Source organism: Aegilops tauschii, chromosome 5, assembly GCF_002575655.3.
Source record: "Aegilops tauschii subsp. strangulata cultivar AL8/78 chromosome 5, Aet v6.0, whole genome shotgun sequence".
In the NCBI taxonomy this organism is placed as follows: domain Eukaryota; kingdom Viridiplantae; phylum Streptophyta; class Magnoliopsida; order Poales; family Poaceae; genus Aegilops; species Aegilops tauschii.
In genome coordinates, this window is record NC_053039.3 from 97943685 (window position 1) to 97970333 (window position 26649).

Sequence of the window (26649 nt, forward strand, 5' to 3'; positions counted from 1 at the left end):
CTCGCGTGGCTTGGCGGAGATGGCGTATAGGTCGACGGCGGAGCTTCTGGATACGTCGGGGAGGCGAGAGGGAGGCTGTGGCTGCGGGAACTATGAGCGGCGGCGACAACAGCATTCGGCCGTGGCGGTGCAGAGGCGAGGAAGAGAGAGAGGACGAAAGAGAGGGAGGATTCGATCCGGACGGCACCGCGGAGAGGGCTCGCGGTGTTGCGCTAGCGGGGAGGCAGGAAAGCAGGTGGAGGCGTGGTGCGCTCGAGCGCGTGCGCGCTTTGTCCTGCCTCTGCCTACTGGCAGAGGAGGAAGATAACTGGCAGGAGGGCCAGGTGGGCTGGGCCAGCAGGTACAGCAGCGGGCCGCCAGGTTAGTTCCCTCTTTTCCCATTTCTGTTTCTGTTTTTCTATTTTGCATGTGTGTTCTGAATTTGGTTTTGAAACCAATTCAATTTTGTTGCTTCTGAAAAATATTGTGGGAGCTAGATGGATTATTCTAGAGCCCCTCACAGAAAATCAGAATTATTGAAGCAATAAAACTATTATAGCATTTATTTGCTCCAATTCAAAATAGCATATGAATTAATTCAAAATCCAACATGGCTAGGAAAATTGTGCATCACCTCCGGTTGCTGTTTCCAGCATTTTCCACAAATGCTGAACATTTTTGAAAGCCATTTTGGGTTCACTGAAAATATTTTAGTTGAACCTATTTGAATTCCTTTGATGCTAGGGTTTGAAACAATCCCCATTTCATATTTAAATGAAATTTAGACATGATGACATGATGACCATGCAAGGACAGGCAAAGGCTAAGCTAGGGCTGTGACAACTCACCCCCACTAAACAAGAATCTCGTCCCGAGATTCAAGACGTGAGGTAAGAAGACAGAGGGGACATGGACTGGCACAAACTCCAGAATCCATTGCATTCTTGAAGATGTTGAGTCGTTGCATCATACTGATCTTGATGTCTTTGCTTTCGAGATCTTCATCCAACACGATGACGACAGACAGAACTCTACGGGAATCGATCTCCTCGAAGATCAAGCACTCAAGATCAACTCATGGAGTGAGACGTAGGAACATCCCTTGAGTTGAGGCATAAATCACACATCAGGTGCAATGGAAGGAGGTAGATGACAAGGTTCAATTGGGTAGGCAAAATTCCACGATGAAGAAGATGGTGCAAGGTTTCATGATAGCGATGAAATAATTGCCATGATTCCATAACGGGGCACCTTAGGGAAGGTGACTCGTAGAATTATTCCCTTAAGTGGCAAAAAGAATTACTTTTGATCCATAGATCATTGAAACTCTTCATACCAGCCTGTGGCAAATCACAATTGATCGTTTGAAAGAATTCGAGAGGATGGTATACTCAGTTTGGAAAGGAAACTACGGTTGTAGAACAACTCGGCAAATGGAAGGCACATTCCAGTTGATACCAAGGATATAACCTAGTGACTGAGCGTTCTTTCAAGAACTTGAGCATTCCCATATTCATCAAGGTTTTACCAACATCTATACCAAGATCCTGGTGACACCTCATACTACCATGATGAATAACGATGGAGGATGCAGGTGCAGAGGAGGACAAAACTTTCTCAGATTTTACCTTGACGACGCCAGGGAAACAAAATCTGGATGATCGACCGAGAGACATTTAGCACTCTGCTTCTAATGTTCTCCTTGATGTACCAGCTTAACTCAATATCATTCGGTATCTGGAACATCAAATAAAGGTCTGACTTCGGGGGCACAAACATCCATAAGGATCAACTTTTAGTATAGATCATACGAAGTCCTCATGGAGAAGATGGTCAAATTGCTTAATCAAGAAGCTACAATAATAGATCTTCCAGCTAGGTGTATTGGCCAACATCAACCTTGTCGGGACCTACATCATAGATCTTGGAAAAGTTCCAACCATCATATCTGCCTGAGATTCAGATCTGGTTGGTAACGGAATATTTCAGATAGCATGTCTGGAAAAGAAAGTTTGCAACACAAATCGACGAGATGACGTTGCGAGATTCTCGGGAATGAACTACGATAGCAAGCTCCAAAACACGAGCTGGTTCTGCTACATACATGTGAACACACTGTCCAAGACAAGCATGACCACGTAGTAGTCTTACAACAAACACTACCGAGTTTTGGTTGGGAACCATCATCGAGGATATCGGACTCTTGTGCATGATCTAGAATTAGCACAACAGACTCCTTTTCCTTGAGCAAATCAATCAGTGGCTTGGTGTGCTAGGGAATACATATGGAGTGGAGGTAATTAATCTACCAAACCATAGAATACATTCGCACATGCATAACTGACTTGGGATGGTACCAGAGGAAACAAAAACAATCTTTCTCGAACTCATGGCGGCAACTTGCACCAAATGCACATGAATTCAAGGAGGTCACTTCTTCCATCCAAGCATAAGCTTCATGAATGGAACACGAAGGCATTGCTTACAAAGTTTCCAACACTAGGTTGATGTTCAACATGAATCATGGAGGAGACAAAATGCTGCTAATGGGATCAACAACAACTCATCGGAATTTCCATATCACTGGACTTCCACCATCATGTGAACACGGTGATAGCATTGGTCAGACCAAAAGATGTAATGGTGTATGCTCGAGGGATCAACCACGAGTAAGACAACATTACAAACATCGTTGGTTCTGATTTGGCTTGACGATAACCCATACTCAAGTCAAAGTTTTGACAAGACAATAGATCCAACAACTGATCACGAGGACCAATTGGTGAAGATATCATCTTTCTTCAACACACACACACAAACACAAATATATCCCTTTAGAAAGAACCAAATTCGGCAAAGCTTTTTATCTTCCAACTCTCCAAGTTGTTGTTTAGCTTAACCAACTAGCTTAGGGGTATCCAACACAGGTTCTTGGAGAAGGGGTGGTTTAGAGGAAAACCAACTTGATCACGAACTCAAGATGACAACCTGGTAACACTTCCGAGAAGATATTCGGAAAATCACGAACCACCGATATGTTACTAAGCTCGAGAACAATCTTGCTTTTCAGAGCAAGACGATATGATTAAATAAGAATGGGATTGAATAATCCTAACTCATTGATCAAAGAGTGCACCAGAAATAAGGACTAGGTAGCACAATCTATCTTAGAATGATGATTCAATAACCAACACGCTAAGAATGAGAATATTGTCCATTTACTACCAAGCAACTAGTTGCTAGGAGTATTGATTTCACACATCATGGTTCACTTGTCGGTATTCCGGTTGCAACAACACGGAACCGAGGAGCGAATGATGATGGCGAGAAGTATCACTGCATCAAGAATTCAAAAGAGTTGGCGCAATTATCATGACATTCCTGACATCAAGAGGGCAATACTTCAGGGTAGAATAGAATCAAAAGCTGGATTGGCATTTGATCTGCGGAATACAACTGCTTTGACCCAATCCTAGAAATGTATAAGGTACTGGAGTTCGTTTCTCCTAGTCATTCCAAAATAAAATGGCCTGACGGACCACAAGAATATTAGACTTTAATGAACGAATGCAATGATATACCCTCGACTATCAATTGATAGACGAAGGTCAGAAACAACTAAGGAGGGACAACTCAAGGAACATACGATTTTTTGAGTTGTGGGTGCATAGATTAGCATGTCGAACGAGTTCAACATATTTCTTCCGGATAACCCATGCAGAAAGGTAGAACTGGCAGAGTCACAACATAGAATCAAGAACTCATCAAGAGCACTCTGGTTGTGATCTTTCGGTTAAATGAGGAACTTCTGCCATAAGTAGTTCATGGTATTTGGAAGAAGGAAATACCACGGACCTCGAGGACTATCGCAAAGGTTACTAATATCCTAAAGGTACGAGCAACACTATCAACACGAGGTAAGTAGAGTGAATCTTGGGTCAAGAACCCAGGAGTAGAATACCTACTACTAAATGGCATCACGGGATGCTTTCGAGAATGATGGCCAGAATCATCACACTGGGAACGCTAATCATGGCTAGATTACTAGGTGGTTCTCTAGGATGCCTAGGGTCATAATACTAGCTCCAACATATATGTCAAAGCAATGGAGTACCTCAATAGACCGTTTAGTGCGCTTAATCTGGCCCAAATGGACATCAGGAACATGGAGGAATGATTGCAAGTGCATCAGACTATCTAGAAACCTGGGATGACTCGGACAGCATAACGGCTGTAAATTCTCAAAAGATTTGAAACATCCTGCAAAATGGTGGCGTAGCCACTCGATCATCACAATATCAAGGTTCCGAGACCAACTATGAACACACGGAAGTAGTGGAAACTGAACTGGGGCTTAAATCCAACAATCTTATAAGTCTATGGATTAGTAACACGTGATCCTGATAGAAAGACGAGGAAGCCTAGTTTCTTAATCCCCATAGAAAAAAAAGAGGGTGACTCAGATCAGAAGGGCATAGGGTATAAGAAGTAAAAAAGAGCCTTATGTTCCCTTCCACAATCAATTCCCTTATATAACTAAAGAATTTCTAGACTCAACTTCGACCAGTTTGGCTTGGTAATCCTACAGGCAGTCAGGCTTTGATACCAAAGCTGTCAGGACCCCGATTCCAAGTCACATTGATCTAGCCGGTAACACATCGTATCACATTGCGGCCTCACACACGGTATTCCACGGGTGTCGCCTTACCATGGCCCGGGACCGTTTGCGCCTTTTGGCTCACGTATATGATAGTGTTGCTAGCATCCATATGACAGAGAACCCGGGCCGACATGACTAGTCGTGAACCCGAAGTGGCACTAACTTACGGGGACAGGCATACATGAAGCAACATCGAGCATGTCGGTCAGCAGCGTGCGAATCCGGGCTTAAGCACTGGGCTAACTGGACTCCGGTGAACCGGGCTGTAGCAGGCTAGGCAGGACTCCGGATGTCACCGCATGACATTTCCCCGAAGGGACAGACACAGGAACGAAGTGGATCACATGCCGGCCAGTCAAGTGTTCCGGAGCAGTAGTGCTGGGCTAGCAGGACTCCGGTGAACCGGGCTGTAGCGGACTACTATGGCTCATGGAAGCACAAGACTATATTTCCCCATAAGAGAGGCTACCAAGGATAAACAACTAGGTTTTCGGATCCCACACATACCAAGCATTTCAATCATTCACACAATATGCTCGATATGTGTAAATACAACATGGCATCACAACATAACTCTACGACTCAAGTATTTATTCATTAGGCTCCGAGGAGTGAGATATTACAAACATGGCTCTCATGACCCAACATTCAGAGCATACAAGTCAAAGCACATGTGGAAGCTTAACATGTCTGAGTACAGACATCTACAAATGAAAAAGGCTGAGAAGCCTGACTATCTACCAGATCCTACAGAGGGCACAAGATCGTAGCTGAGGTAACAAGCTAAACGTCGAAGTCCACGCGGAACTACTAGCGAGACTGAAGTCTCTCTGCAAAAACATAAATTAAGCAAACGTGAGTACAAATGGACCCAGCAATACTTACATCAGAACTAACTACATATGCATCATTATCAACAAAGGGATGGTGGGGTTTAACTGCAGCAAGCCAGCTTTGACTCGGTGGCTAACCTGAACTACTACTGCAAGTAACTCTTTTGAGGTGGCGCACACGAGTCCACATATTCACCATTTCAATACACCACTATGGATCCGCTCCCATCTCCCCACGAGAAGACCATCCATAGCACTCACGCTTATCTTGCGAGTTTTAGAGTATCCACTTTCACTTGTCTATGAACTGTACAGGCAACCCAGAATTCCTTTACCGTGGACACGGCTATTCGAATAGATCATTTATAACCCTGCAGGGGTGTACTTCTTCACACACGCTCTCACCACTTACCACCATGTACACGTCGTGTATCTCAGCAACCTTCAGGCGGAAGCCTGGCGAGGGAGTCGGCCACGACCTGACTAACCACACAAGTCTCTAGTCCAGGTTTATCGCCTATTCGGGTTCCATCCGCAAGGAGATCCGACCGGGGTTTCGCTCACATCCCCAAACGATGTGTGAAGGGTTCCCGAGACACCAAACAGGCGCCTAGTACACCGTGCCACGGTGTATCTACCGCATCATAGCCCACCCCTAGGGTCAGCGCTACGCACGGCCTCCAACACATATGCTACAAACACCAGAAACTAGTTGCAACTCCTGGACAGAGATCAAGGGGATTAATAAGTCGAGAGGGTCCATTGGTTTCGGGCCCAACGCGTGGTAGTAGATGTTCATGGATCACAAACACATAACTCAGTTCCTGAGGACGGTTTCAATGAGACAACCCACCATGTACTCCTACATGGCCTCTCACCGCTACCTTTACCAAATCGTGTTCACACACTTAGCTCACACACAGTAGGACATGTTCATCACCACTCCAATTCATCCCCAATGAATCAGACCTGACTCAACTCTAAGCAGTAGCAGGCATGACAAACAAGCATGAATGAGTAGTCACATCAGGGCTCAAACAACTCCTACTCATGCTAGTGGGTTTCATCTATTTACTGTGGCAATGACAGGTCATGCAGAGGAAAGGGGTTCAACTACCGCAGCAAGTAACAGTTGAATCGTTATTGTCCTAATGCAGTAAAAGAGAGCAGGAGCGAGAGAGTGGGATTGTATCGGAATGAACAAGGGGGTTTTGCTTGCCTAGCACTTCTGAAGATAGTATAGCTCTTCATCAGTGTCATCGAACTCATCGTCGAAACAACGTCTACTGAAGGGGAACAAACACCGGCAACAGAGAAAGAACACAATCAATGCAATGCACAATATGATGCATGATCGTGACATGGCAATATGTTGTGATTTGAGCTAATGCAACTAGCAACGGGTTAAATGGAGTTGGTTTGAATCCAAGATTCAAATTCAAACTCCATATGTGGATATTCAAATGTCATTTATTTGATTTGTCCAATTCAGCAGCAATAAGTTTTTCCAACATGCATGAAAATGGTACAGACGGAAAGATTGGATTTTTCTGATCATTTTTCATATATAAATCTTTGCATTTGGAGTTACGGTTGATTTTCTATGATTTTTAGAAGTTTAGGCAATTTTCTGGATTTTCTAAATATTTAGAATTAAACTAATTCCAGAAAATGCATTACTGCGTCAACACTACGTCAGCATGACATAAGCGAGTCAACGGGGTGCGGTCCAGGTCAAACCTGGCCAGTGGGGCCCACTGGTCAGGGACTCCGGGCTGGTTAGTGTCGCTGACAGGTGGGCCTAGTCAACTGCCACGTCAGCCAGTCAACCCTGACGCGTGGGTCCGCTGGTTTTGTTAACTAATCTAACTTAAAACTAAATAGCGGTTTAATTAGGCAGCAGGGCCCACTACTCAGTGGCTCTAGGGGTGATTAGGGGGTGATTAGCCCCTAACTAAGTGGCCATGTCGGCCCGCTGGAGTTAAGCCGCCGGCGACCTTCCCGCGCGGCGGAGTCCACACGGGACGGCGCTATAGGAGGCGGCTGGGCGAGAGAAGGGCACAGGGAGGGGGCCCTCGCTTGCGCGCATCCAATGGAGCAGGTGGGAGGTCGCGGGGTGGTCGGAGCTCGCGGCGGCGCCGGAGTTCGGGTGAGTGCGGGCTTGGCGCTGTGGTGCACGGGAGGGCGAGTTAGCGTGTGCGTTAGGCTCCTGGTGGCTTCCTGAGCGCGGTGACGCACTCCGAATCGAGCTCAAGCGGCTGCAGTGACGACGGCGACATGGCTGGCGGCAGGGGAAGCTCGGCCATGACAGTTGCTGATGCTAGGGGTCAAAAGGGACGGAGGTAACAAGGGAGAAAGGAAGGAGATCTCACAGCGCGTCGACGGGTAGGCTCTGCGTTCTCGGGGAAGGCCGGAAGCAGGCAAATCGGTGGCGGCGGGGGGATCTCCAGCGACCCGAGGAGGAAAAAGGGGTCAGGGACGATGCTGTAGGGCGCTTCCGCTCGCGTGGCTTGGCGGAGACGGCGTATAGGTCGACGGCGGAGCTCCTGGATACGTCGGGGAGGCGAGAGGGAGGCTGTGGCTGCGGCAACTATGAGCGGCGGCGACAGCAGCGTTCGGCCGTGGTGGTGCAGAGGCGAGGAAGAGAGAGAGGATGAAAGAGAGGGAGGATTCGATCCGGACGGCACCGCGGAGAGGGCTCGCGGTGTTGCGCTGGCGGGGAGGCAGGCAAGCAGGTGGAGGCGTGGCGCGCTCGGGCGCGTGCGCGCTTTGTCCTGCCTCTGCCTATTGGCAGAGGAGGAAGATGACTGGCATGACGGCCAGGTGGGCTGGGCCAGCAGGTACAGCAGCGGGCGGCCAGGTTAGTCCATCTTTTCCCATTTCTGTTTCTGTTTTTCTATCTTGCATGTGTGTTCTGAATTTGGTTTTGAAACCAATTCAATTTTGTTGCTTCTGAAAAATACTGTGGGAGCTAGATGGATTATTCTAGAGCCCCTCACAGAAAATCAGAATTATTGAAGCAATAAAACTATTATAGCATTTATTTGCTCCAATTCGAAATAGCATATGAATTAATTCAAAATCCAACATGGCTAGGGAAATTGTGCATCACCTCCGGTTGTTGTTTCCAGCATTTTCCACAAATGATGAACATTTTTGAAAGCCATTTTGGGTTCACTGAAAATATTTTAGTTGAAACTATTTGAATTCCTTTGATGCTAGGGTTTGAAACAATCCCCATTTCATATTTAAATGAAATTTAGACATGATGACATGATGATCATGCAAGGACAGGCAAAGGCTAAGCTAGGGCTGTGACACATCCCCAAGCTTAGGGTTTTGCATATTATTAGCACAATTGACATTAAGAGAATTTATAGTAAAATCATTGCAATCATGCTTTTTATTCAAGGAGCTATTCTGAATCTCTTCATAAATTTCTTCATCACAATTTTCAGATTCACGAATTTCAAGAAAAACCTCATAAAGATAATCTAGTGCACTCAACTCACTAGCAATACGTTCATCATAATTGGATCTCTTAAAGAGATTAGCAAGTGGATGAGGATCCATAAACTTTTAGCAAGCGAAGATGCAAGCAAAAAGAAGGCACATGGTAGCACAAGATCGAACGGAAGGAGGGCGAATAAAACGGCAAAGGTGAAGTGGGGGAGAGGAAAACGAGAGGCAAATGGCAAATAAGTAATGCGAGGGATAAGAGTTTGTGATGGGTACTTGGTATGTCTTGACTTGTGCGTAGACTCCCCGGCAACGGCGCCAGAAATCCTTCTTGCTACCTCTTGAGCACTGCGTTGGTTTTCCCTTGAAGAGGAAAGGGTGATGCAGTAAAGTAGCGTAAGTATTTCCCTCAGTTTTTGAGAACTAAGGTATCAATCTAGTAGGAGACCACTCTCGAGTCCCACGCACCTACACAAACAAATAAGAACCTCGCAACCAACGCGATAAAGGGGTTGTCAGTCCCTTCACGATCACTTACGAGAGTGAGACCTGATAGAGATGATAAGATAATATTTTTGGTATTTTTATGGTAAAGAGTAAAAGTAAAGATTGCAAGGTAAACGGTAATAGAAATAGTTTGTTGACGGGAGATTAATATGATGGAAAATAGACCCGGGGGCCATAGGTTTCACTAGTGGCTTCTCTCAAGATAGCATAAGTATTACGGTGGGTGAACAAATTACTGTCGAGCAATTGATAGAATTGAGCATAGTTATGAGAATATCTAGGTATGATCATGTATATAGGCATCACGTCCGTGACAAGTAAACCGACTCCTGCCTGCATCTACTACTATTACTCCACACATCGACCGCTATCCAGCATGCATCTAGAGTATTAAGTTCATAAGAACAGAGTAACATTTTAAGCAAGATGACATGATGTAGAGGGATAAACTCATGCAATATGATATAAACCCCATCTTTTTATCCTCGCTGGCAACAATACAATACGTGTTGTTTCCCCTACTGTCACTGGGATCGAGCACCGCAAGATTGAACCCAAAGCTAAACACTTCTCCCATTGCAAGAAAGATCAATCTAGTAGGCCAAACCAAACTGATAATTCAAACAGACTTGCAAAGATAACCAATCATACATAAAAGAATTCAGAGGAGATTCAAATATTGTTCATAGATAATCTTGATCATAAACCCACAATTCATCGGATCTCGACAAACACACCACAAAAGAAGAGTTACATCAAATAGATCTCCAAGAGAATCGAGGAGAACTTTGTATTGAGATCCAAAGAGAGAGAAGAAGCCATCTAGCTAATAACTATGGACCCAAAGGTCTGAGGTAAAGTACTCACACATCATCGGAGAGGCTATGGTGTTGATGTAGAAGCCCTCCGTGATCAATGCCCCCTCCGGCAGAGCGCCGGAAAGGCCCCAAGATGGGATCTCACGGGTACAGAAGGTTGCGGCGGTGGAAATAGGGTTTTGGCTCCGTATCTGATGGTTTGGGGTACATAGGTATATATAGGAGGAAGAACTAGGTCGGTGGAGCTACGAGGGGCCCACGAGGGTGGAGGGCGCGCCCAGGGGGGTAGGCGCGCCCCCTGCCTCGTGGCCTCCTCGTTCGTTTCTTGACGTCCACTCCAAGTCCTCTAGATCACGTTTGTTCCAAAAATCACGTTCCCGAAGGTTTTATTCCGTTTGGACTCCGTTTGATATTCCTTTCCTTCAAAACACTGAAATAGGAAAAAAAAACAGCAATTCGGGCTGGGCCTTCGGTTAATAGGTTAGTCCCAAAAATAATATAAAAGTGTATAATAAAGCCCATTAAACACCCAAAACAGAATATATAATAGCATGGAACAATCAAAAATTATAGATACGTTGGAGCCGTATCAGGCTCACCGACGATTCATTGTCGCCACTTCGAGCCACCGTTTGGCCAAAAGAACGCCCCCACGCGCTGCGCAAGCTTGCGATGTAAGCCGTCTGCAGCAGCGGGGTGACAAGACGTGCGAGAGGAGGACGAAAGGCCCCGTACACATACGGTTAATACAAAAAAAACATTTGTGATTTAGTTACCTACTATATCCCCGTCCTAGTTTATATGTAGGATTTAACTAATAAAATACGAATGCATGTTGCCAAAGATTATATCGTTGGATCCGTATTTGAACATAGTTTCCAGTTATACAATTTTTGTAACATGCATTAACACTTTTTTGGTTAAATTTAAGGTTATATACTAGCAAGCTTTTGCCCACAACACACACGGCTTATTCCATCACAAACAGCTTGGATGGATCAATTGTATGCCATGTATCGCTCACGCAACTGTAATCTGATTCGTGCTTGATGTCTCCGACATCGCTCGCACAGTTTGTCTTATTTGCCACGTATCACTGTGCCGGCCTTTGCTCGCGTCCCTCGGCAAGCTCTACTCGCCGTTAGGCGCTGCAGCGTGCTGTGCTCGCCGTTAGGTGCCGCGGCGCGCTCTGCTCGCCTCCGTTGGCACGCTCTGCTCGCGTCCGTTAGCGCGCTCGGCTTGTGGACAGCTTTTCCTTGCGTGTTCAACTGCTATATGCATATATATATATATGGTTGCTCGCCATTGAGGCGATCGCGGAGCGCTATGCTCGCGTCCCTCCGCACGCGCTCTGCCAGCGGTTGGGCGTGCGCACGATCACGTCGGGGGGCCCATATGCATGCGGTTGCGCCGTGCGCGTTGCCACGCGATGCAGTTACATGAGGCATGATGGAGTTATGCGCTGCAAATTAGAACTGCCATCAGGGCCTGCCGATATTCCTGGCCATCCGGCTTCCCCTTTAATTCCCGCGGCCATTATAACCTTAGTCTCTTCAACCTTTCAATCGCGCCCCACAACACAACAAGCACACCCACGACGACACATAGAGGGGGGATGTCTAGAGGCACTCCAATGGTGTTCGGCGAGCATAAAGTGGAGACCCACGCGAGGGAGAGGAATCTCTCGGTGATGTACACCATCGACCCGGCCGTGGTGGATGACAACATCAACAACGTTGAGCAGTTGCTTTCTCGAGACAAGTACAAGGTGGTCAGCATCGACCTCCAGTACACCGCCGGTTGTCCCGGCATAGATAGAAGGTTTCCGTCGCCCAGTTGTGCATGCGCCATCATATCCTCATCTACCACTACTACATGGCCACATAGCCTTGCGACCGTTTCAACAGGTTTGTCAACAGCACCGACTACAAGTTCGCCATGGTGGAAACCACCGACGATGTAAAAAAGCGCTCAGTGTTACGGGCTTGGCCTGCAAGAACCTTGTCAAAATCTGTGACCACTACAGGGTATGGGTAGCACGAAGAAGGGCTCCCTGGTCGAACTCGCCTTGGCCATCATCGACCCCTACTACAAAAAGATGAAGCAGGATGCCCAGAGAACAAGTACCCTATGTTGGCACAGGGCCGGGATGCGGCAACTCAATGAACCTCACCTCGGGTTCACTGCCAAGAGCGTGTACACATGCTACGAGATGCACAGGCGGATCGTTGACATGAGGAAGTGCCTCTGTACCCAAATCGACGAGCCCGGATCGAGCCACAAGCAGAGCAAGCGTCACAAGAAGTAGATGATGATCAGATGATTGTTTATGCTAGTTAATCATGCATGTAATATATAGTTTACTTTATTGGTGTGTGGAAATGTCATCTGTGTAGTAGCCACCTATGTAATTATGCATGTAATAGTTTACTTTGGTGTGTGCAAATGCCATGGTTGTAGTAGCCACCTATGTAAGTGGATGTTTAATTTGGTTATGCAACCATGTCCTTATAAGTGTGTGTATATATATGTTGTTGTTCTGTATGCAATCCCATTGCACAACACACACATCTTATTAGCAGCAACCGTATGTTTTATTATCGGTCTTCGCACACATTTCTGATTACAGACCTATTTGCCGCATATCACACACATCTTGTTATATTGAACCATTTTTGTTCTCTTGTCTCAGCACAAATCGTTCATCCGAGTGAACCGCATGCCGTATATCGCACACACCTTGATCTGGCTGGCCGTTTCTTTTGTGTTTCCTAATCACAAACAGTTCATCTGAGTGAACCATATGCTGTATATCGCACACACCTTCATCTGGCTGCCCGTTTCTTTTGTTCCTCCTCATCGCAAACAATTAATTGAACTGAACTGTATGCCCTGCATCGCACACGCAACTAAAATCTGAACTGGTATTAAAAATAATATTTGGAAATCTTTCCATTACATGAAATCCATCTTGGATCAAATTGATGGAGGAATCATCTTGATCACTATTGTAGAGATACATCGATGCCCCAGATTCTTGGGAATGACGTTGTCCTTGTGAACCCCATATACCTATTTTAACTCACGCGCCATAGCTGCTCAGTGTGGTGCTCCAGCCAGCTATCTAGTAACGAAAAATAAAGTAAATAGGCTTCTTAGCTCATATACATGAATAATACATTCTGCTATTAGAAACTAATACTACACTTTTGGACCTCGCACAATCAAAGTACCATAAGGGTATCCTTCACTGTCACCTAAGAAAAAATGATGTGGCACTGCAATTTAGAATGTTAGAGAGATTCTAGTATCATAGTGAGTCAAATGTCAAAAGTTAGTAAGAAATATATCATAGCCCAATTTGTATTGCAATTTTACAAAGCAATAAATGAAGTGACAATATGGTACTGGTTCATGATATTTAGCACTCATGATGTATTACCATAGACTAGTATATATCGTATGCATAACTACTATTCCTTTATTATTTTGGTCCTCGTAGAAATACTACTACTCCCTCTGATCCATATTAATTTATGTTGGTTTACTACAAAGTTGTACTAACTTTGTACCAAACCAATGTCAATTAATATAGATCGGAGGGAGTAGTATATATCATCCTCATAGAGATATGAGATTGAGCATAAGGACTTCTAAAAACATAAAGCATAGAAATAGTATGCAAAAAAGGGTTACAATGCAAGAAACTTGTAGTCTTTCAACTTATAGGATTGTGAAAAAGTGGTGGTAGTAGCATATTCCTAGAATTTTCTATGGAATACCCCTCCAATTAAACGATAAATTTAATGAGCATTTCCAAAGATGTAAATCCTCCAACCTTTATACTCCCTCCATGCGAATTAATTGATGCAACCTCTATATAACATTGTATAGAGGTTGCGTTCATTAATTCAGATAAGAGGGAGTATTAAAATCTTGGTAATTACAAAGAGGCTCGAAACAAAATGAAGATCTAGTTATTTATAACCCATTGTTAGGCTAAATTTGACCCCTTGTTTTGGATAAATGTAGCATGTCTTCATTAGTTGGACCAAAAACAAAAGACTAGAATAGAGGATAGTGAGGAATGCTTTACATGATGGTAATCATTTTTGCTTTTGTATTGACTTTTGTTCCTCCCGGGTAACACAAATGGGGCTGATCTTGGAGATGCTAAAACTGTCAAGAGAATAGTAATATTGTCACCTGCTTTTCAACAAATGGGAGAAACAACAGAAACTATGTGAAGTAAATCATAGGGACAAGATCCAACTTTGACCCATAATTTTACTTTATGTTATTTATGATCAATAATACTAGATGGTAGTGCTATTTGGGACAGACCTACACATATAAGTTTTGTGTATCAATCACAATAGCTAGAGACATATAAGTATATTTATTTATTACTTGTTTATAAAGTCCAGGTGTTGGAGAACTGTGAGCGAATATTGTTCCAAGCTTCCAACAAAGATGACTCGCATGCATAATATATTCTAAGAAATGTATATTATAAAAGAGGCACAATAAATAAATTCACTTTACTCCCCATACGCTTAAGAATTATTTTGATAATTCCAAGCAATTTTTCTCCCACTTATGTTCATGGAGGTATATACACTTTCAACAATTTGTAACTCAATTTTTCTATTAACATGGATTAAATGAAGTTCCCATAATGTAGTTTAGGTGAAGCGAGTCGGATTTTAGAAACATCAGAGGTTGAAGTCATATTTATTTTGTTTAAATTCTGAAGAATGAAGGGAGCACATATATGGTCGTGTGCATGTTTTGAAAAGATGCAATGTGTGGAATAAGAAGTGAACCCAAATTTTTTGGTTTGAAATGTATATAGAAAGTTGATACAAAGTTTCTATGTATTTAATTATAGTCTTTTATCCATTATTTATTTTAAGTAGGTGAATTGATTGATTCGATCTTCAAATTTTGCAGGTGCATGTACTATTAATGTACATATATGAATTCGATTAGAAAACTATAATTATGCAATTGTGTATCTTGTTTTTCTCTTTAAAAAGCATGGCTATTTTTGGGATGATGGCATTAGTTCACTTTTAGAAAGTAGCAAACGCTTTGTGAAAAATACATGGAGACTTTACATAAAGGGAAAATGGCAGTCATGATCCATATCCTAAACCTTACTGAATAGAAGAATTAAGCTAGGCAAAGGATAGCTCTTGAAAATTTATAGAAAGTATATGTTAGATTGTAGTTTTACCGTCTCATTGGTTCGCATGTGCCCAAATGCATCTACGGAACTGAGATCGTTGGATGCACATAAAAAGCATATCAACATGGCTACCACCTTGTAATCCATTGCTGTGAGAAACAATAATCTTATAAGAACTTGGTTATTGTTCATCTTCAAAATGGTAAAATTTGGGAAAACATCGGACTATTTCAATTGTATATATTGGTTGTAGTGTGGAAGTATGCATATATTGGTTTGATAGGGGTGGCCTTAGTGTGGAAGTATGCATATATGTATGTTGTAAAGTGCTAAAAGAGTTAATAAGGTATGGTGGTCGTAGTGTGGAACTATGCATACATTGGTAGTAGTCTTCCCAAGAAATGTGAAATGTACATATTTGCTAAGAGGTTAACTAAGAAATCAAGGGGGGCTAGTAATCTTACCTAAACTTCTTCCAATCAACATTTGGTGATGAAGAATAGATGTTTGGACTGCTTTTATAAAGGGGGAAGTGTCGTGAGGTAGACTGCGTGTTGGTTTGATAGGGGTGGCATGACATGTTTTGGACATCACCACACTCTCTTGCCAAGTGTCATATTATCTCCACACTATCTTGCTAAGCGTCACAGAAAATATGACACTTGACAAGGGAATGTGGAGATGCCCAACATGTGTCATGCCACCGCTAGTGATCACATATCAATACATTTTTTCCTCTAGCTAAGTGTCATAAATAATACGATACTTGTCAAGTGAGATGGAGATGCAAAACACTTGTCAAGCCACCCCTAGTGAGCCGACATGCTATCCAACTCACCGCACTTTCCCCTTAATAAATGTAGGTCAAAACATTTATTATTCATATCTTTATAATCAAATGAGGATTGGAAGAACTTTTCGTAAGATTGATAGCCTTATTCGATTTATTTTCTTGCCAATTTTAGTGATTACCCTTCTTGGGAAGACCGTGACGAAGATGCACACTTCCACACTATGTCCACCACCATATTTTCTCAAGTTATGAGGGAATTTACCAAATAGTACAAATTCATATACTATCACAATATGCCTGGAGTTTCCTAAAATGTACCTTTGAATAAAAATAACCAATTGATCTAAATTTATTGAATGCAATATTATTTTCTGGCATTAATGGTTTACATGATGGTAGCCATTCATATGTTTATTGCGTCCTATGATATCAATTCATTAGATGCATATAGCAGCCTAGGAACCAACTGGCGCTATTAATATCATATAATATACATTTTCCATAGATATTCAAGTGTATCCTTTCCCTATGTTAATTCTTCAATTCACAAAGCCATAAGATATTGATCATGACTAGCATTGGTCCTTCATGTAAAGCTTCCATGTGTTTTAATGAAAGGCATTGCTACTTTATACAAGTAAACTAATGCTATCTGATACGTCTCCAAGTTATCTATAACTTTTTATTGTTCCATGCTATTATAGTATCAATCTTGGATGTTTTATATGCAATATTATATCATTTTTTGGGACTGACCTATTAACTTAGCACCAAGTGCCAGTTGCCTATTTTTGGTTTTCTAGGAAATCACTACTAAAAAAAGTCCAAATGCCACGAAAGTTTTTGATGATTTTTTTTGGACATAAGAAACCCAAGAAGCTTCGGGAGGAGGCCAAAAGGCGAAGGAGTAGGCCACAAGCCACATGGGTGCGCCCAGGGGGTAGGCGCGCCCATGTGCCTTGTGGGCCCCTCGTTCCTTCATTTGACCTAATTCGAACTCTATAAATTCTCTAAAGTTGAGAAACCAACAGAGAGCCACCCAAAATACTTTTCCCACCGCCGCAAGCCTCTGTTATTGCCACATACCATCTAGAGGCCTTTTCCGGTGCTGTGCCAGAGGGGGAATCAACCATGGAGGGCCTCTACAGCGACCTTGCTTCCCTTCCGATGATGTGCGAGTAGTTTACCACAGACCTATGGGTCCATAGCTAGTAGCTAGATGGCTTCTTCTCTCTCTTTGATCTTCAATACAATGTTCTCCTCGATGTTCTTGGAGAACTATTCGATGCAATCTTCTTTTGTGGTGTGTTTGTTGGGATCCGATGAATTGTGGGTTTATGATCACATTATCTATGAATATTATTTGAGTCTTCTCTGAATTCTTTTATGCATGATTATTATAGCTTTGTATTTCTCTCCGAACTATCTGTTTGGTTTGGTCAACTAGATTGATTTATCTTGCAATGGGAGAGGTTCTTTGTAATGGGTTCAATCTTGCGGTGCTCTATATCCCAGTGACAGAAAGGGACAAGACACGTATTTGTATTGTTGACATAAAGGGTAAAATGATGGGTTTATTCATATTGATTGGGTTTACTTTGTCTACATCATGTCATCTTGCTTAAGGCATTACTCCGTTCTTTATGAACTTAATACTCTAGATGCATGCTGGATAGTGGTCGATGTGTGGAGTAATAGTAGTAGATGCATGCAGGAGTGGGTATACTTGTCTCGGACATGATGCCTACATATATGATCATTGCCTTTGATATCGTCATAAGTATGCGCTTTTCTATCAATTGCCCAATAGTAATTTGTTTACCCACCATATGCTATGTTCAAGAGAGAAGCCTCTAGTAAAAATATGGCCCCCGGGTCTATATTTATCATATATTAAAATCCAAAAATACGTTGCTAAAATTTATTTACCATTATTTTATTTTGTGTTTTTGTTTATCTATCTATCACTACGAGATTTCATCCTTGCAATTAACCGCCAAGGGATTGACAACCCCTTGTTTGCCTTGGGTGCAAGTATTTGTTATTTTATGTGTAGGTGTTGTTCACGAGGTCTTGTGTGATTCTCCTACTGGATTGATAACCTTGGTTCTTAACTAAGGGAAATACTTATCTCTACTATACTGCATCATCCTCTCCTCTTCAGGGAAATCCCAACGCATCTCACAAGTAGGAGGAAGAATTTCTGGCATCGTTGCCGGGGAGATCACATCACCAAAACCTATCAAGTACCATCGCATAAACTTTACCTCCTTGCATTTACTTTCATTTTCCATTTGACTCTCGTTTTCATCTCCCTCACTTGTAAAACATTTTCACAAAAACACAAAAATATTTTTCATTTGCCTTTTTTACTTACTTTATCACTATGTCTCGAGAAAATTATCATGATATTTCTTATCATAAAAGGATGGCTAAAATCAAGAAAAATACTAAGGACTTCATGTTCACGCAATTTGAGCACAATAAATTCTTTACTGGAGAACTTAAAGAACACTCCACCTTATTACATGATATTGGAAACAAGTCAATGATGTTAATAAAGAAGTTGCCAATCTTCAATCTCAGCTTGCCCTTACAGAAAAATTGCTAGGAAAAATTCCTGATACGCAAACTACAGTAGTGAACAAAATGGCAGCTAAACCGGAATCTTTTGCACTTGGTAATGATGAAGATATTAAAATGATTGGTGTCACAGCCGTTGAATCTTTGTTTAATAATATAAAACTTGATTAAAAGGGGACCAAAGACGAGTCAACTTTAGCTAGAAGGCATCCCCATTGTTTGGAGGGTGAAAATCTTAATGAAACAATTGATAAAAGTGGGTTTGGAGAGGTCAAAACTTCAAATAGTGATGTGCTCACTACTTTGGATTTCAAGGATTTCGATTATGATAGTTGTTCTTTAATTGAGTTTATTTCCTTGTTGCAATCCATGATAAATTCACCCAATGCTTATGAACAAAATAAAGCTTTTACTAAACATATTGTAGAAGCTATGATGAAAGCTTTAGAAGAAAAGCTCGAATTGGAGGTTTAAATACCTAGAAAATTATATAATGAATGGGAACCTACTATTAAAATAAAGATAAAAATTTATGAGTGCAATGCTTTATGTGATTTACCTGTTTTCACAATACCAAAATCTTAAAGTGATGTGCTAGGCCTTCATGATTTGGATGAACATTCTCTTAATTCGCACTTAGCGGATTCTAGTATTAAGAAACCTTTGGGTAGAATGAATGATGTTCTTATTCTTGCAAATAAGAATTATGTGCCCGTTGATTTCATTGTGCTTGATATTGATTGCAATCCGTCATGTCCCATAATACATGGCAGGCCTTTCCTACGAACTATAGGTGCTATTATTGATATGAAAGAGGGTAATATAAACTTTCAATTTCCATTGAAGAAAGGAATGGAAAATGTCGGTGTACAAAAGTAGGGGCCTTTCTGTACCCCTTTACTTGTGCGCGGGAAGTCGTAGCCGCACCTGCAGCTGGGCTTGGCGGGGCAGAAGAAGGAAAGATACAAGGCTGCCAAGGCAGCACTCAAGCCAGAAGCATGAAGAGCGAAGGGGCAAGGTGAGCTTTCCCCGGCAAGACCCTTGCCGGGGCGGCCTACGTAGCTCCGGCAAGAGCCTTGCCGGGGCAACTTGCCCAACACCAGCAAGGCCACCACCCTTGAGCCTGAGAACTCTGACACCATCAACAACGTCAAGACCAAAACTCACGGGTGCCTTGCGTAGTGGCATGCAGATTTTTGTGAAGACCAAAGGCCTGCAAGCCTAGATGAGAACCAGAAGACGAAGACCCCCGGCAAGATCTTGCCGGGGACGACCGTAGACCCCCGGCAAGACCCTTGCCGGGGACGCCCATGAGATCCCGGCAAGGCCCTTGCCGGGGGCGTCTGCGGGGCCGAGGCCAGGCCCGCACCTGCAAGAGTTTCGCTGCCCCGCGCCCGTTCCGACATGGTGGCCAGCCCGCCAACTAGGCGAGCGCCTGCGTGGCAGCATGCAGATTCTAGGCCAACTAGCCAAGCACCTGCGTGGTGGCATGCGGATCTTCATGAAGACCCTACCACCGCACCAGCTCAGCAGCCAGCCAGACAGCGTGGCGCTACATGCCTCGTCAGCTTGGACGTGCGTCAGAGCGAGGCGAGGCGGCGACGGACGGGACGAGCTTCTTTGCCGTCCCCGATAAAGCAAGAGGGCATGTCGGCAGCGCATTAAATGCGTTTGTCCTACGGTGCCAGGCGATAAACTTGTACACTGTACATACTTTCCACCTCCGGTGTGCCACTGTGGCAACCCCTTTGACATATAAAAGGAGGCCCAAGGCGTACTGAGGAAGGACTCAGACTTTTTGAACTAGGCATGCACTGCAGCTAGTTCAAGAGCTCAAGTACACTAAATACACACAAAGCAGGACTAGGGTTTCACGCATCGTTTGCGGCCCGAACCTGGGTAAAAATTCCCCCGCATTGATCTTCTCGACCCGCTCTTTGCACAGCCCCACGCCTCGCCAACCGTAGAAGGGACTCCCCGAGGGATCCCATAGGTGTCGTTCCTGAGCCCCGACAGAAAACTTCCCTAGAAAGAGAATTAAGCCACCATATGAATCTATTATGAGGGCCACCTATGGAATTAATTTGAAGGATGACAACACTTAAACTATGCATTATGCCTAGCTAGGATAGTAAAACAATAGCGCTTGTTGGGAGGAAACCCAATAGCTATCTTTATTTTTTCTTGTTTTTTTCTATTTTTTGGTGTGCAAACAATTATGGTGCTGTTATGGTTGTGTTTTTATGTTCAAATTAGTGTTTGTGCCAAGTAAAGCCTTTGTGATAATTTGGCTGATAGTTGCTTTGATTCTGTTAGAAAACAAAAACTTTTGTGCCCATTAGCGGAATTGTTTAAATTCACTTGAACGTGATAAACTTCTAATTTTTTTACACATGATTGATATAAATTTTTTACAAAATTTCCTAATTCTTCAGATTTTTTGGAGTTACAGAAGTATGGTCATTGTTCGAATCATTACAGACGGACTTGTTTTTGACAGATTCTATTTTTGTTGCATTGTTTGCTTGTTTTAATAAATCTATGTATTGTATCAAGGAGTATAAATCATGGTGAAGTTATAATACAGTAGGTATTATGCAACAATAAAATGTGAATGGATTTACAACGGTACATAAAGTGATGGTTTGCTTGTTATACTAACGGATCTCACGAGTTTTCTGTTGAGTTTTGTGTGCTGAAGTTTTCAAGTTTTGAGTGAGATCGCGATGGATGAAGGAATTGAGAGTGGCAAGAGCCCAATCTAGGGATGCCCGAGGCACCCCAAGGTAATATTCAAGGAGACCCAAGCGTCTAAGCTTGGGGATGCCCTGGATGGCATCCCCTCTTTCTTCTATCAACCATCAGTAAATTACTTGGAGCTATATTTTTATTCATCACATGATAGGAGTTTTGCTTGGAGCGTCATGTATTATATGAGTCTTTGCTTTGTTTGATTTTTAGTTTGCCATAATCATCTTTGCTGGACACACCTTTTTGATAGGGACACACATTATTCGTGATTTTTTAGAATACTCTTTGTGCTTCACTTATATCTTTTGAGCTTGGCAGTTGCTCGAGTACTTCACTTATATCTTTCAGAGCACGTTGGTGGCTATATTTTAAAGAAATAGTTGCACTCTCATGCTTCACTTATATCATTTTGAGAGTTAATAATAGTAATGGCAATATGTACAAGTTATGAAATTGGTCCTAATATGATAGGTATTCAAGAGGGATGTAATAAAACTTTCATGTAGATCACCGAGTATGATAAGTTTGATTCCTTGCAATAGTTTTGCGATATAAAGATGGTAATATGTGGGAGGTACTAGTGAATGATTGTGATTTAGTAAGAATATTGGTGTTAAGGTTTGTGATTACTGAAGCATGCACGTGTAGTCTCTCATTTTCCTTGGAGCGTCTTGTGCCATAGTTTTGCTTTGTTTGCTTTTTAGTTTGCCACAATCATTGTTTGGTGGAAAGACCTTTTGAGAGGGACACACATTTATTGTGATTTGTTAGAATACTCTATGTGCTTCACTTATATCTTTTGAGCTAGGCGGTTGCTCTAGTACTTCACTTATATCTTTTAGAGCACAACAGTGGTTATATTTTATAGAAATGATTGCACTCTCATGCTTCACTCAAATATTTTTGAGAGTTCATAAATAGGAAGTGGTAATATGCATGTGTTATAACACTAGTCCAAGAAGGATAGGTATTCAAGGGTGGTATAATAAAAACTTTCATGTAGATCACTAAATATGAAACACATGGTTTAATGATATTGATGTCGTAATATGAAAGGATATTGGTTCATGGTCATTGGTTAGTAGAAATATCGGTATTAAAGCTTGTTATTAACTTCTCATCTAAGTGTTGGTCATGGCATGGTGGGGAGGTTTGAGCATTTGTATTTCTCATTAAAATCCTTGAGTGTTGTTATAATTGGATGTGTGCAATGGTTAACTTTTACGAACCAATTGCATAGGGGCATGCGAGTAGTACTTTGCTTAGAGGGCTAATAGGCAATCACAATAAGTATGTGAGTTCTTTATGACTAATGTGAATCCATGGATTATACGCACTCCTACCTTTCTGCAATTTGCTAGCCTCTTTGGTACCGTGTATTGCCCTTTCTCACCTCAAGAGTTAGTGCAGACTTCGCCAGTGCATCCAAACCCCGTGGTATGATACGCTCTATCACGCATAAGCCTCCTTATATCTTTCTCAAAACAGTCACCATACCTACCTATTATGGCATTTCCATAGCCATTCCGAGATATATTGCCATGCAACTTCCACCGTTCCATAGTCATGACATGTGTGTTCATCGTGATATTGCTTTGCATGATCATATAGAGCTGGCATGATATTTGTGGCATAGCCACCGTTCATCATTTGTATATATGTTATGCTAGATCGTTGCACATCCTGGTATACTGCCAGAGGCATTCATATAGAGTCATAATATTTCGCTTTATCGAGTTGTAAGTAAATAAAAGTGTGATGATAATAATTATTAGAGCATTGTCCCAGTGAGGAAAGGATGATGGAGACTATGATTCCCCCACAAGTCGGGATGAGACTTCAGACGAAAAATAAAAAAAATGAGAGAAAAGAGAGAATGGGCAATGTTACTATCCTTTTCCACACTTGTGCTTTAGAGTAGCACCATGTTCTTCATATAGAGAGTCTCCTGAGTTGTCACTTACATATACTAGTGGGAATTTTTCATTATAGAACTTGGCTTGTATATTCTGATGATGGGCTTCCTCAAATGCCCGAGGTCTTCATGACCAAGCAAGTTGGATGCACACCCACTTAGTTTCTGTTGAGCTTTCATACACTTATAGCTCTTAGTGCATTTGTTTCATGGCAATCCCTACTCCTCGCATTGACATTGATTGATGGGCATCTCCATAGCCCGTTCATTAGTCGCATTGATGCGAGACTTTCTTCCTTTTTTGGCTTCCCTTATTAATCTCTATCACCGCATTCCATTCCACCTATAGTGCTATATCCATGGCTCGCACTCATGTATTGTGTGGGGTTGAAAATGCTGAAGCGCGTTAGAAGTACAATCCAATTGCCTGGTTTGACACCGGGGTGCTCATGATTTATATTTATGTGGTGAAGGCAGAGTCATGCCATGCTAGCATGATAAAAATGAGTGGGGATAACATTCGTTAAGGATCGTATATTTTGAGAAATTAATGATTATGTTTCTTATATTCATGGATATTATTATGCTGATATTGTTACTTCACCATTTCTCAATAATTATACCGTAAAGAGATTACATGATACACATGTTAGGTAGCATTTCACATAAAAAATTCTGTTTTTATCATTTACTACTCGAGGACGAGCAGGAATTAAGATTGGGGATGCTGATACGTCTCCAACGTATCTATAATTTTTTATTGTTTCATGCTATTATATTATCAATCTTGGATGCTTTTGATACGTATCTATAATTTTTTGATTGTTCCATGCTGTTATATTATCAATCTTGCATGTTTTACAATCATTTATAGTCATTTTATATCATTTTCTGGTACTAACCTATTGACATAGTGCCAAGTACCAGTTGCTCTTTTTTCCATGTTTTTTACATCGTGGAAAATCAATATCAGACGGAGTCCAAATGCCCCAAAACTTTACGGAGAATTTTTATGGGCCAGAAGGAACACAATGGGCCCTGGCTGCGTCTGGGGGTGCCCCGAGGGGGGCACAGCCCACTAGGGCGCGCTAGGAGGCTCAGGCGCGCCCTGGTGGGTTGTGCACACCTCGGGTGCCCCCCACCCCCCCGAACCGCATCTTTGCTCTATAAATACCCCAATATTCCAGAAACCCTAGAACGGGCGACGAAATATTCATCCAGCCACCGTAGAGTCCAGAACCACCAGATCCAATCTAGACACCATCTCAGATGGGGTTCACCACCTCCATTGGTGCCTCTCCGATGATGCGTGAGTACTTCTTTGTATACCTTCGGGTCCGTAGTTAGTAGCTAGATGGCTTTCTCTCTCTCGTTGGATTCTCAATACAATGGTCTCTTGGAGATCCATATGATGTAACTCTTTTTGCGGTGTGTTTGTTGGGATCTGATGAACTTTGAGTTTATGATCAGATCTATCTTTTTATATCCATGAAAGTATTTGAGTTTCTTTGATCTCTTTTATGCATGATCTCTTATAGCATCATATTTCTACTCAGATATTTGGGTTTTGTTTGGCCAACTTGATCTATTTATCTTGCAATGGGAAGAGGTGCTTTGTAGTGAGTTTGATCTTACGGTGCTTGATCCCAGTGTTAGAAAGGGAAACGACACGTATGTATCATTGCTACTAAAGATAAAACGACGTGGTCTGTCTCTACATAGATAGATCTTGTCTACATCATGTCATCGTTCTTATTGCATTACTCCGTTTCTCCATGAACTTAATACACTAGATGCATGCTGGATAGCGGTCGATCTGTGGAGTAATAGTAGTAGATGTAGGCAGGAGTCGGTCTACTAATCTTGCACGTGATGCCTATATAATGATCATTGCCTGGATATCGTCATAATTATTTGAAGTTCTATCAATTGCCCAACAGTAATTTGTTTATCCACCGTTTGCTATTTTTCTCGAGAGAAGCCACTAGTGAAACCTACGGCCCCCGGGTCTTCTTTCTCATATATTTGCCTTTGCCTACTTTTCCTTGCATTTATTTTCAGATCTATTAAACCAAAATACAAAAATACCTTGCTGCAATTTTTCTTTATTTATTTTATATAGCGTTCGATCTATCAATTTACTACAAATTTATCTCACGTCTGTTTGCCACTTGAGGCGCCGTACCCCGAAAGGGATTGACAACCACTTTAACACGTCGGGTTGCGAGGATTTGTTATCTGTGTGCAGGGCCTGTTTATGTTGTGTTGCTTGGTTCTCCTACTGGTTCGATAACCTTGGTTTCATATCTGAGGGAAACCTACCGCCGCTGTGCTGCATCATCCCTTCCTCTTTGGGGAAATACCGACGTAGCTTCAAGCAACATCAGTTTTATATGCATTTTTATGCTATTTTGTATCATTTGTTTGGACTAACTATTAACCCAGTGCCCATTGTAAGTTCCTGTTTTTTTGCTTGTTTTTGGCTTTTCAAACAATCAATACCAAACGAAGTCCAAACACGATGAAACTTTATGGTGATTTTTTATGGACCAAAAAGGGCCCTAGAAGGTTCAGGAGGAGGCCAAAAGAGCTCCAAGAGAGCCACAAGCTCACAGGGCGTGCCCTGGAGGGTAGGGCGCGCCCCCTGAGCTCGTGGGCCCCATGCAACTTTGTTTGACCTAATTTCACCTCTATAATTCCCAAATATTCCCAAACCAACAGAGAGCCGTCTGAAACACTTTTTGCGCCGCCGCAAGCTTCTGTTCTTTCGCGATCCCATCTATAGGCTTTTTCGATACTCTGTCGGAGGGGGAATCAATCATGGAGGGCTTCTACATCATCCTTGCTGCCTTCCGATGATGCGTGTGTAGTTTTCCACAGACCTACAGGTCCATAGCTAATAGCTAGATGGCTTCTTCTCACTCTTTGATCTTCAATACAGTTTTCTCCTCGATCTTCTCGGAGTTCTATCAGATGTAATCATATTTTGTGGTGTGTTTTTGGGATCTGATGAATTGTGAGTTTATGGTCAGATTATTCACTGAAATAGTGGAGTCTTTTCAAACTTTATTATGCATGATTGTTATATATTTGTATTTCTTTCCAATCTATCCGTTTGGTTTGGCCAACTAGATTGATTTATCTTCAGTGGGAGAGGTGC

General features: G+C 42.5%; 1 long non-coding RNA gene across 1 annotated transcript; it reads right to left on the minus strand.

Moving 5' to 3' along the window:
• Nucleotides 1–13162: 13162 nt before the first annotated feature.
• LOC120963870 (uncharacterized) lies at nt 13163–15907 on the minus strand. Its single transcript, XR_005755568.2, has 3 exons — nt 15496–15907; nt 14353–14435; nt 13163–13380 (listed from the first exon to the last, which is right to left on the minus strand). It is a non-coding gene; the product is annotated as an uncharacterized lncRNA (long non-coding RNA).
• Nucleotides 15908–26649: the final 10742 nt, after the last annotated feature.